At 53.8% G+C, this 8,995-nt stretch overlaps 1 protein-coding gene across 3 annotated transcripts in view; it reads left to right on the top strand.

Annotated features, from left to right (window-relative positions):
• The first annotated feature begins 1,040 nt into the window (after positions 1-1,040).
• The window catches only part of RASSF2 (Ras association domain family member 2), a 44,497-nt gene continuing 36,542 nt past the window's right edge, over positions 1,041-8,995 (top strand). Inside the window, exon 1 of one of the 3 annotated variants that reach the window (XM_040447611.1) lies at positions 1,041-1,206. The gene's annotated coding sequence lies outside the window, so the exon portion shown is untranslated. Of the gene's footprint in view, positions 1,207-1,316; positions 1,339-2,012; positions 2,158-8,995 lie in introns of those variants that run through there. The other 2 variants (XM_040447613.1, XM_040447612.1) reach the window with 2 other exon arrangements.

The raw sequence follows: 8,995 nt of genomic DNA, 5'->3' as shown, positions 1-8,995 counted from the left end.
TTCCCCTCCAGAAAACGCTGATCAGTGGCCTCCTTGTTCCAGGGTAGCTGACACAGTTTTGAGCACCACCCTACAGCTGCATTTTGGGTTCAAAGGCTTTGTGGCTGGGCTGGGAAGCACATCACCATTTATAACATTGTTTCTAAGGGAGACACATTCCAAGATCCAAACAATGAATTTAGTGAAGAATGCTTGGCTTCCAGGAGGGCAGAGCCGGCTGTACCCTGGGGTTGGCTCCCCATTAACCATCAGGCCCCCTTTTTTGGCACGGAGACTCACCCTGCAGGGGTGAGGTTTGTATGTGGGGGGAGAATTATGATAAGAGGAAGGGAACAGAAAAGGGGCCCCGCAGCTGGGGTGCTGAGAGCCCCAGGAAGTCCAGGGATGGATGAGAGAGGGAGGTGAGAGGTGGACAAAGAAACTTGGCCTCCTTCACCGTCACGTCTGCCCACCCGTCAGTCGAAGGGGCCTTGCTTAGCCCCTGCTCAGCTCAAACCCTTTTTGGAATAAGGGAGTGAGAGGGTTAGAAAATGAATCCCACATCCTCTGGGGAATCCGGGGCGCTCGAGGTGGGCTCTGAGGGGCAGCGTGACTGTTCCCTGGGAGTGGCTGTCACAAGCGCAGGGCGAGCCAAGGAGCTCGGGCCGAGATTCCATCCGGCTTGAAGAGGGCGGCGGCCGAACGGGGTGAGGGAAGCCAGCCCATCTTCCCCACCCCTGCACTCCTACCCCCTCCCTGTCGCCCCCACCCCCAGCCCGGAAGAGACGCCGGCAGCAGGAGCCCCGACTCTCAAGCTGGGAAGGAGGGGACGCGCAGCTCCAGCATTGTCTGGGAGGGAGGGGAGAAACTCCGCCCCCCAGGGGGAGGGGAGGAGGGAGGAGGGAGGGACGGCGGGAGAGGAGGGGAGGAAGAAAGGCGAGGGAAGAGGGGCGGGGGAGAGATGGAGAGCTAGAGAAAGGCGGGGAGAGAGGCCGATCCGACGCGGTAGGGACGGATAAAGGCAGGGGGGCGGGAGGGGCGGAGGGGAGGCGAGGAGGGCGGGGCGCTCGACCCCCAATCGCGCGGCCGCCGCCTGCGCTGCCCGACTGGATTTGAGCCGGGCCCGCGGATCGCTGACCCAGGCGCGCGCTGGAGCAACGCCCCCGCCCCTGCCGAGGCACCCCCACTTTTCAACTCCGCGGGCGATGCAGCCGGCTGGGGACGCAGGCAAGGCTCGGGGCGCGGGGCAGCGGGCGCGGGATGCGGGGCGCAAGGTGCCGGGCGCGGGCCGGTCCTCTCTCCCCCGCCTCCCTCCAGCCTCGCCGAAAGTTTTCCCGCGGTGTTCCCAGCCGGGTCCAGGTCAGCGCCTCAGTCCTCGGCTGCCCTGGTCTCCTCCCTCCTCCCCCGACCGCCGGGGTTCCTGGGCGTGAGGACTCCCCGGGGGCCGCGTGGGCGCCAACCCCTGCACGCCCACCTTCTGGTCGGAGAAAGTTGTGGTCCCAAGCTCGTCTTTCCCCGAGACCCCTGGGGGTCCTTCCTTTTCTCCGCGCCAGGGGCGGCGACAGGAAGGCGCCCCCACCCCTTCTTCGGGGCCCCGGGACTCCGTGGTGAGCTGGGCCCGGGCAGCAGGTGCAAGGCTGGCAGGCCCGGACAGCGCTGGGAGTGCCCGACCCCAGCCCGGTCCCCATCTTCCCTGCCCAACGGACGGTTCCCCAGAGGCGGGTTCCAACACCCAGCGCGGGCGGGCGGCGCGCCCGAGGCTCCTCCGGGAGGGCGCAGGGGCCCGGGGCCCTCGGTCCTCGTGGCACTTCCCCTTTGCGGTCTCCCCGCCCGCCTACGGAGCTAGTGCTGAGGTCGTTGGGGACCGCGGCTTCGCGTTCTCTCTCGCCCGAGAGAGGCAGGTGCCTTAGGCGACCCGGGTACTTCTGCATTTCGGGCGCCTGCTTTGCATTCAGCTCTTAAGCTGGGAAAGCCCTGGGGACAGCACAGAGAGGCGAGGTGGCCGGGCGGGGAGACAGAGGGCTCCATCTTACTCTGGGGCTCTCTGTGGGTGCTGGGTTGTTCACAGCACCTCTGCGCCTCAGTGACAGCAGGAGCTGAGCGCTAGGCTTCCCAGGTGTCCGGAATCCGGGTTCTCCCAGAGGAGAGAGGCTGTGACTAGTGCTGGCCGGGTTTATAGTAAGTACCTTAATGTGATGAATGAAAGTTTGAACCAGTGAGCTGACAAATAACGATTCATCCTGGAGTGAGACTCTGTTCCTGCCACAGTTGATCTTGGTACAATGGGAGGAAAGAATTAGAAACAATGATTCTTTTAAACAGCTGTGATTCAGAGCCAGGGGCCTTCTTGCCAGAGCATCTGGAGGAGGAATCTGGGGTTGGATTTATTTTACTTATCAATCCACTTTTATTTCCTGGGAACTTTTTCTGCAGGTGGTCTGAGGAATTAAAGAAAGTTCTCACCGCTAAGAGATATGGGTTATTTTGAGGGTTATTTTTGTTTTTGTTTTGTTTTTAGCTTGTGTCCAAATGCAGTGTCCCAGGGACTAAGTGTGGAGTCAGCCTGGGAGGTGCCCACTTGGGAGCAGCAACCCTGGAGTGGCAAAGTGAGTGTGGGCACCAGCTTTCTGCTCTGGATCAGGCAGCCTGACGCCTGGGAACGGCTGCAGCCTGCTGGGCCTTGGGAGGCTACAAGAAGGTCTCAGTTGGTGGCTGAGCTCGGACAGGTGGGGTAGGTTGGGAAAGATAGCAGATAGTTCTTGCCCTGGAAGAAGGAGAGGAAGCCGTAGATACAGCCTGCCTGGGCACCTGGGAGGGTGGGCTGGGACAGTTGGGGATTCTCTGTGCTGGGGACGCTGAGCGGGGAGTCCTGCTCCTCCTTCAGAAGATAGGAGAGCAGGGGTGCCGTACTGAGAGGCAGGATCATCTAGTGGTGGGGCGGGGGGCAGGTAGCCCAGATATATCCCATGTTCCTCGCCCTTATTTTTGTGCTGGTGAGATCGGTTAAAATGAGGGGTATCTTCGGGGAGCCGGACTGAAAGGAGGCTGGGGGACCTGGAGTCGCCAGACCTGCCCCCCCTCCAGGGGAAGGTGGGGTGTGTGCCCTCTGCACCTGACTGCGTGGGCCAGGGCATGTGCACCTGTGCCTGTGTTCCTCCCCTGGCAGCATCCCCACCTTCCCGAGGGGGTCTCATTCTGCCACGGGGGCTCCAGAGCCCGCCTGCCTCTCTGCATGTCTGCACTGCTTCTGTTTGGGGCTCCAGGATCTCTCTCCAGTTTGTGTTGTCTTGGAAGTTAGGAGTGGTATACGACCTTCTTCTCAGTCCCTCAACCCCCCCCTGCTGTTCTCAGATGCGCTGTCCTACCTGGGGCCTGTCAGTCACCCACTGGTTTTGCTTTGATTTCTTCGTCTGTTTTCCGGGGCCCCAGAGCCAAGCTTCGTGTCTGCCCTCCGTGCGTGAGCTGCTTAGGAATGGCCGAGAGAGTTGGCTGGAGCCGTGCCCAGGACCGCACATCCTGGCACCTCCGCTGGAGTGCCAAAGGCTGTCCCAAAGCACAAAAGAACGTTGGCCTGATTCTTGCCTTCGGTCCTCCCCGGGTACTCGGGCAGGAAGCGTCCTCACCGGGAGGGGGTGTGGAGGCAGGACGAGATTGCCAGCGAATTCTGCTGAGAGGCTAGGAAATGGACTGGGATTTGCCTTGTGTCTCCTTCTCTCCCCCAGGGTGAGAAGCTGGGCAGGTCTCCGCAGTGTGCTCGGAACAGAAGACGTCCAGTCTCTCTGTCTTCAAGACAGTTGCTGAGAGCTGCGACCACGCGTTTTACAGAACTGGGGCGGCGGTCCCTTTCTGCCACCTCCCTGCTTCTGCCACCACTCTTTACAGTAGGGTCCAGTGATTTACCCTAATGACCCACTGCCCTATTTAAGCACCTCCCCGCATCTCCAGAAGAATTTTAAATAAGTCCTTAAGGTGGGGTAAGCTCCCACAGGCCTGTGATTGCTGGTTTCATTTCTTTGGCCTGCCTCCGGGTTCCCCTGGAGGAGATGTCTGTGTGAGAATGGAGGGAAGCGGGCACAGTAAACAGGGACGTCCTCCAGACTCGGCCAGTGGGGCGTCCAGTGGGTCATTTTTGATCAGCCCTGGGATGGCAGGCAGACTCTGGAGCCTGTAATCACAGGTTGCGCGGCTGCTTGGGACGACAGCTTGAGGATGCAGAACTCCTGCCCAAGTCAGCTGCGGCTGAATCAGGCAAGGAAACCTTTCCCAGAAGTAGGGGGGTGGGGAGGGGCTCTTGGCTAATTCCCGTGGGATGAGCAAAGTGACTTAGAAGGACTTTGCCTATTCATTCCATTGATAAAACTTGACAAGAAGCTACCTTGTGCTGTCCTTGGGCATCTCAACACCAAGTGATTTGGCAAGATAGGTTTAGTTGACCAGCATGGTGCTTTACCCATACTGGGCACTCAGTTAGATTTGTGAGATTTTGTTTTTTGTTAGATTGTGAGATTTTGTGTTTGTTAGATTAAGTGCTCATTTTTATTTTTTTTATTGTTTATTTTAGAGAGAGAGGGAGGGGAGGGGCAGAGAGAGAGGGAGACACAGAATCCGAAGCAGGCTCCAGGCTCTGAGCTGTCAGCACAGAGCCAGACGCGGGGCTCGATCTCAGGAACCATGAGATCATGGCCTGAGCCAAAGTCTCAGTAATGTAATAGATGATGTAATAGATGATGTCAGCATCCTTCCCATGTTCCGTTGGCCTCAACCAGTGACTGACGAGAGAAGGTGATAAATACCCCAATTCCCTCACATCTCTGCTGGGGTGACTTAGGGGCACATGCTGTGCCGTCAGAGTTGCCTAGTAACTGGCTCCCTTCACTGGCTGCTGTCCCTTCCCTGTCTCACTTTCCCAGCCCTCTTCCACTTGCACTCAGATTCTTGTTTGAGGGTCAACTTCCAGGGGAGACCAACCCAGGATAGGATTTAGTTCGCAGTCATTTACCGGTAAATGTAAACAGTATTTTAAAGTCTCTGAGCCTCAGTTTCCCTAACTGTAAGATGGAAACTGTAACTGTCTCACAGTGATATTGTGATGTGCATTCAGACAGGAGCCTGGCACAGAGCAGGCATTCAGGCAGACATTTGCTGCTCATTGATTAATATAGAAGGGGCCTTGGTGGATTTGGGAGCGGGTATTATGATGGCCCATGAATGGCCAATGCTTTGGAAGTAAGCTATCCTTAGGCGAGGAGAGGAAACTGAGCTCGTCTGCTCATGGCTTTCACACCTAAGCTGTGACCAGTGATACATTTTGAACAACTGACTCTCTAGAGGTTGGGGGGAAGCCCTGCTTTGTAGTATTTGTTGATTTCTATAGTGTAAGTATTTCCACCGCGGCTGATTTCAAGTTACCAACATGGCGCCGTGAACACTAAGTCGGGAAGAGATGTACATAGTCAGCCCTTGAGAGCCAGCAGGAGCAGCTCCAGTTCGTAGCTGACCATGACCGAGCTGGGATGTGGCCTCAGTGATCTTAATTTTCAATTTTGTTTTTTTTCAACGTTTATTTATTTTGGGGACAGAGAGAGAGCATGAACGGGCGAGGGGCAGAGAGAGAGGGAGACACAGAATCGGAAACAGGCTCCAGGCTCTGAGCCATCAGCCCAGAGCCTGAAGCGGGGCTGGAACTCACGGACCGTGAGATCGTGACCTGGTTGAAGTCGGACGCTTAACCGACTGCGCCACCCAGGCGCCCCTAATTTTCAATTTTGTATACCAAGTAAGGAGGGTAAGAATTGTACAAGGGGTCCACAATTCGGGGTATGTTCAAGCTCTGCCCTTGAACACCCGGCTGAATCACTCTGTGTGAGATGCTTCTGGGGTTTACTCAAAGACTATTGAAATGTTTATGCTATTGTCTTTCGGGGCCTCAGTTTCCCCATCTCCGGGGTAAAGAATTAGATGCTTCCACTAGATCCTTCTGCCCCTGGGTCTCTTTAGGAAGAGTCCACTGCATTCTTCTTGCGTCCACTCAGAAACAAAACCTTTCACAAAGGAGAATCTTTCATGTGTCCATACTTCTATTGCGCACCACAGGGCACTCAGCACTGGGCCCTGTTAGAGCCTTTGGCCGTGGTCTTCCCTGCTGGCAAAAGGGAATTGAGTAGAGATTAGCCCAGCCACGTTCCGCCTTCCTTGTGTACCCATTTCTCTTCATGACACAGGCAGGGCGGGTCCCCTGAGGAGGCCTGGGTGGTGGGGAGAGAGGAGCTGGTGTCTTTTGGAAGACTGTCCCCACTTTCCTGAACCACAGTGCAATGTCACAGACCTCCAAGTGAAAGCCAAGAGAAGTCCACATGGAGAAGGAGACTTTCGTATGACAGAATCCAGCATCCCTGGTGCGGTTTTACCCCTAAGTCTCGGTTGACAGTCCTCTTGAGGGAGTCCCTGACTCAGCAATGCCACTGGTAGGAAGTCTTACCCTAAGGGTATAATTGGACAGGTGCAGGAAAATACGTGCACAGGGATGTCCCTTGCACCATTATTTGTAATAATAACCACCACCAAAATGGAGACTAAATCCCAACAAAAGGAAGCTTGTTCTTATGGTACAGGTATCTCTCGCTTTTTGAAAGTTCTTTGCCTTTATGCTGCTTGGCTTTTATGAAAGATCTACCTTTGTCCCTGTTTTTTTCTAACAGAAAGAAATCTGAAGGAGATTTTCACTTTTATGAAAATAGGCGAAAAGCAGAAATAGCGTTCAGTGTTTGTTTTGCAGCAAACTAATGTGGAGGCTACGTACAACCTGAGCCCTGAGAGTGGTCCCGCCAGGCTCCTTCCCTGGGCCCAACACTCAGCATGTCGGCATCGAGCCTCAGAGCTTTGAACTGGGTTTGTGAGCACCTGTGCTTGTTTCAATTTATTTTACGTATCCGTTAGCAAGATGTGTCCTGAGGTGTCGGAAAAGCCTAAGTTCTTTTTGGGGTCTAGGAGTGCTAAAACATTTTTCCATACAAATTCATGGGAATTGCTTCTTCGCTGTATACCACTTCGGCTCACGAAAGTTTCACAGGAACGCTCGGCTTCTGGATGGAAGGGAAGACCCGCATATCTATACGCTGGATTACTGTGTGGCCACAGAAAATACAGGGTACAGATGTGCATCTATTCCTGTGGAAAAATATATTTCTAAAAAGCAGGTTACCGAACTGCGCTATTTGTAAAATGTATCATACCCTCTGTTTTATATCTGTCTCTGGAAGGATATATGGCAAAATGTTCATAGTGATTGTCTCTGGTGAAATTTGGGGAGATACTGATCTTCGTCTTTAAAAAAAAATATATTTATTTATTTTGAGAGCGAGGGAAAGCGTGAGTGGGGAAGGAGCAGAGAGAGAGGGAGAGAGACGGAATCCCAAGCATCGACGTGGGGCTCGATCTCATGACTGCGAGATCATGACCTGAGCCTATATCAAGAGTCAGACGCTTAACCGGCTGAGCCACCCACACGCCCCTGATCTTACTCTTTTTTTAAGTTAAATATTTATATTTTTTATTTTTAATTATGGTAAAAGATACATAATATAAAATCTACATCTTTTATCCCTTTTAAATGTATGGTTCAGGGGCTGTCTAGCCCGTTGGGTTCATTGTAACGTGATATCACCGACTGAGTGACTTAAAAACTACAGAAATGTGTTTCTCATGGTTCTGGAGGCTGGAAGTCCAAGGTCAGGGTGTCAGCATGGGCAGGTGAGAGCCTTTTCCAGGTCTCTGACTTTGCATTATACCTTCACATGGCAGAAAGGATGGGGGGGGGTGCTCCATGAGATGGGTGCCAATCCCATTCATGAGGGTGGAGTCACCCCTATGAATCATACCCAAAGGCCCCATTTCCTCATCCCATCACGTGTTTTTTTTTTTTTAAGTTTTTAAAAAAATGTCTATTTTTGAGAGAGACAGAGACAGAGCGTGAGTGGAGGAGGGGCAGAGAGAGAGAGGGAGATACAGACTTTGAAGCAGGTTCCAGGCTTTGAGCTGTCAGCACAGAGTCCAATGCAGGGCTCAAACTCACGGGCCGGACGGTGCAATCATGACCTGAGCCGGAGTCGGACGTTTAACTGACTGAGCCACCCAGGCGCCCCATATACCATCACATTTTGGGTTAGGATTTCAACATATGAATGTGGATGCACATAAACATTCAGACAACAGCAGTGACATTAAGTGCATTCCCATTGTTATCCAACCATCACCAGTATCCATTTCCAGGACTTTTCCATCATCCCACACAAAGACTCTGTACCCATTGAACATTAGCTTCCCACTCCTTATCCTCAAGCCCCCCACAGCCCCTATTCCACTTACAGTCTTGGGGTTCACTGTGCCTTGAACGTAAGAGCTGTCCTGTAGTGAGTGAGGTCCAAACCAGGTGGAGGTGAGTTGTTGAGGCCATCTTCCTTGAAGATTGAGAATGAGATCCTCCCCATTTCAGTTTCAAGCATCCTTTGTGTGTTTCAGGCTGTGAGGCTCAACTTGACCCGCTCAGTGCCCACCATGGTGGCTGTGGTTATGGCTGCTGAATGTTCTGTCCACAGGCAGGGTGACCTGCCTGGCATGCAGGGAGGACTTTAGTTGGTGGGGGTCCATGAGGCCCCAAGTGCTCTGGAGACATGGGTGGTAGCCTTAGATAGTCGGTGCCCTCTTCCTAAAGCTCCACACGGGATCTTACAGCTGGTCATACAGACATTTGGGATAAGGAGTACTTTCTTATGCCTCTGACAAGATAATCAGGCACATGGTATGGTGGGGTGGGGAACAGGGGAGATGGTGTGTATGCTTCAGTTTCAGGTTGAGTCTGAGGTAAGAGGGGGTCGGGAAGCTTTAGGACCCAGAATTGGGAAAGCAGGTCATGTGTTCAGGCGTCACGGGAGTGGATCACGTGGCTTTTCTTTGGAACACCTTGTTCTGTGGGAAAAGCTTGAACTTTCTTGGTAAGTGAGCTCCTGGAAGGGCCTGT

This window comes from Herpailurus yagouaroundi, unplaced genomic scaffold (assembly GCF_014898765.1).
Source record: "Herpailurus yagouaroundi ecotype Mexico unplaced genomic scaffold, PumYag 196, whole genome shotgun sequence".
In the NCBI taxonomy this organism is placed as follows: domain Eukaryota; kingdom Metazoa; phylum Chordata; class Mammalia; order Carnivora; family Felidae; genus Herpailurus; species Herpailurus yagouaroundi.
The sequence above is the reverse complement of the archived record's forward strand: the minus strand, read 5'-3'. Positions and strand labels throughout refer to the sequence as shown.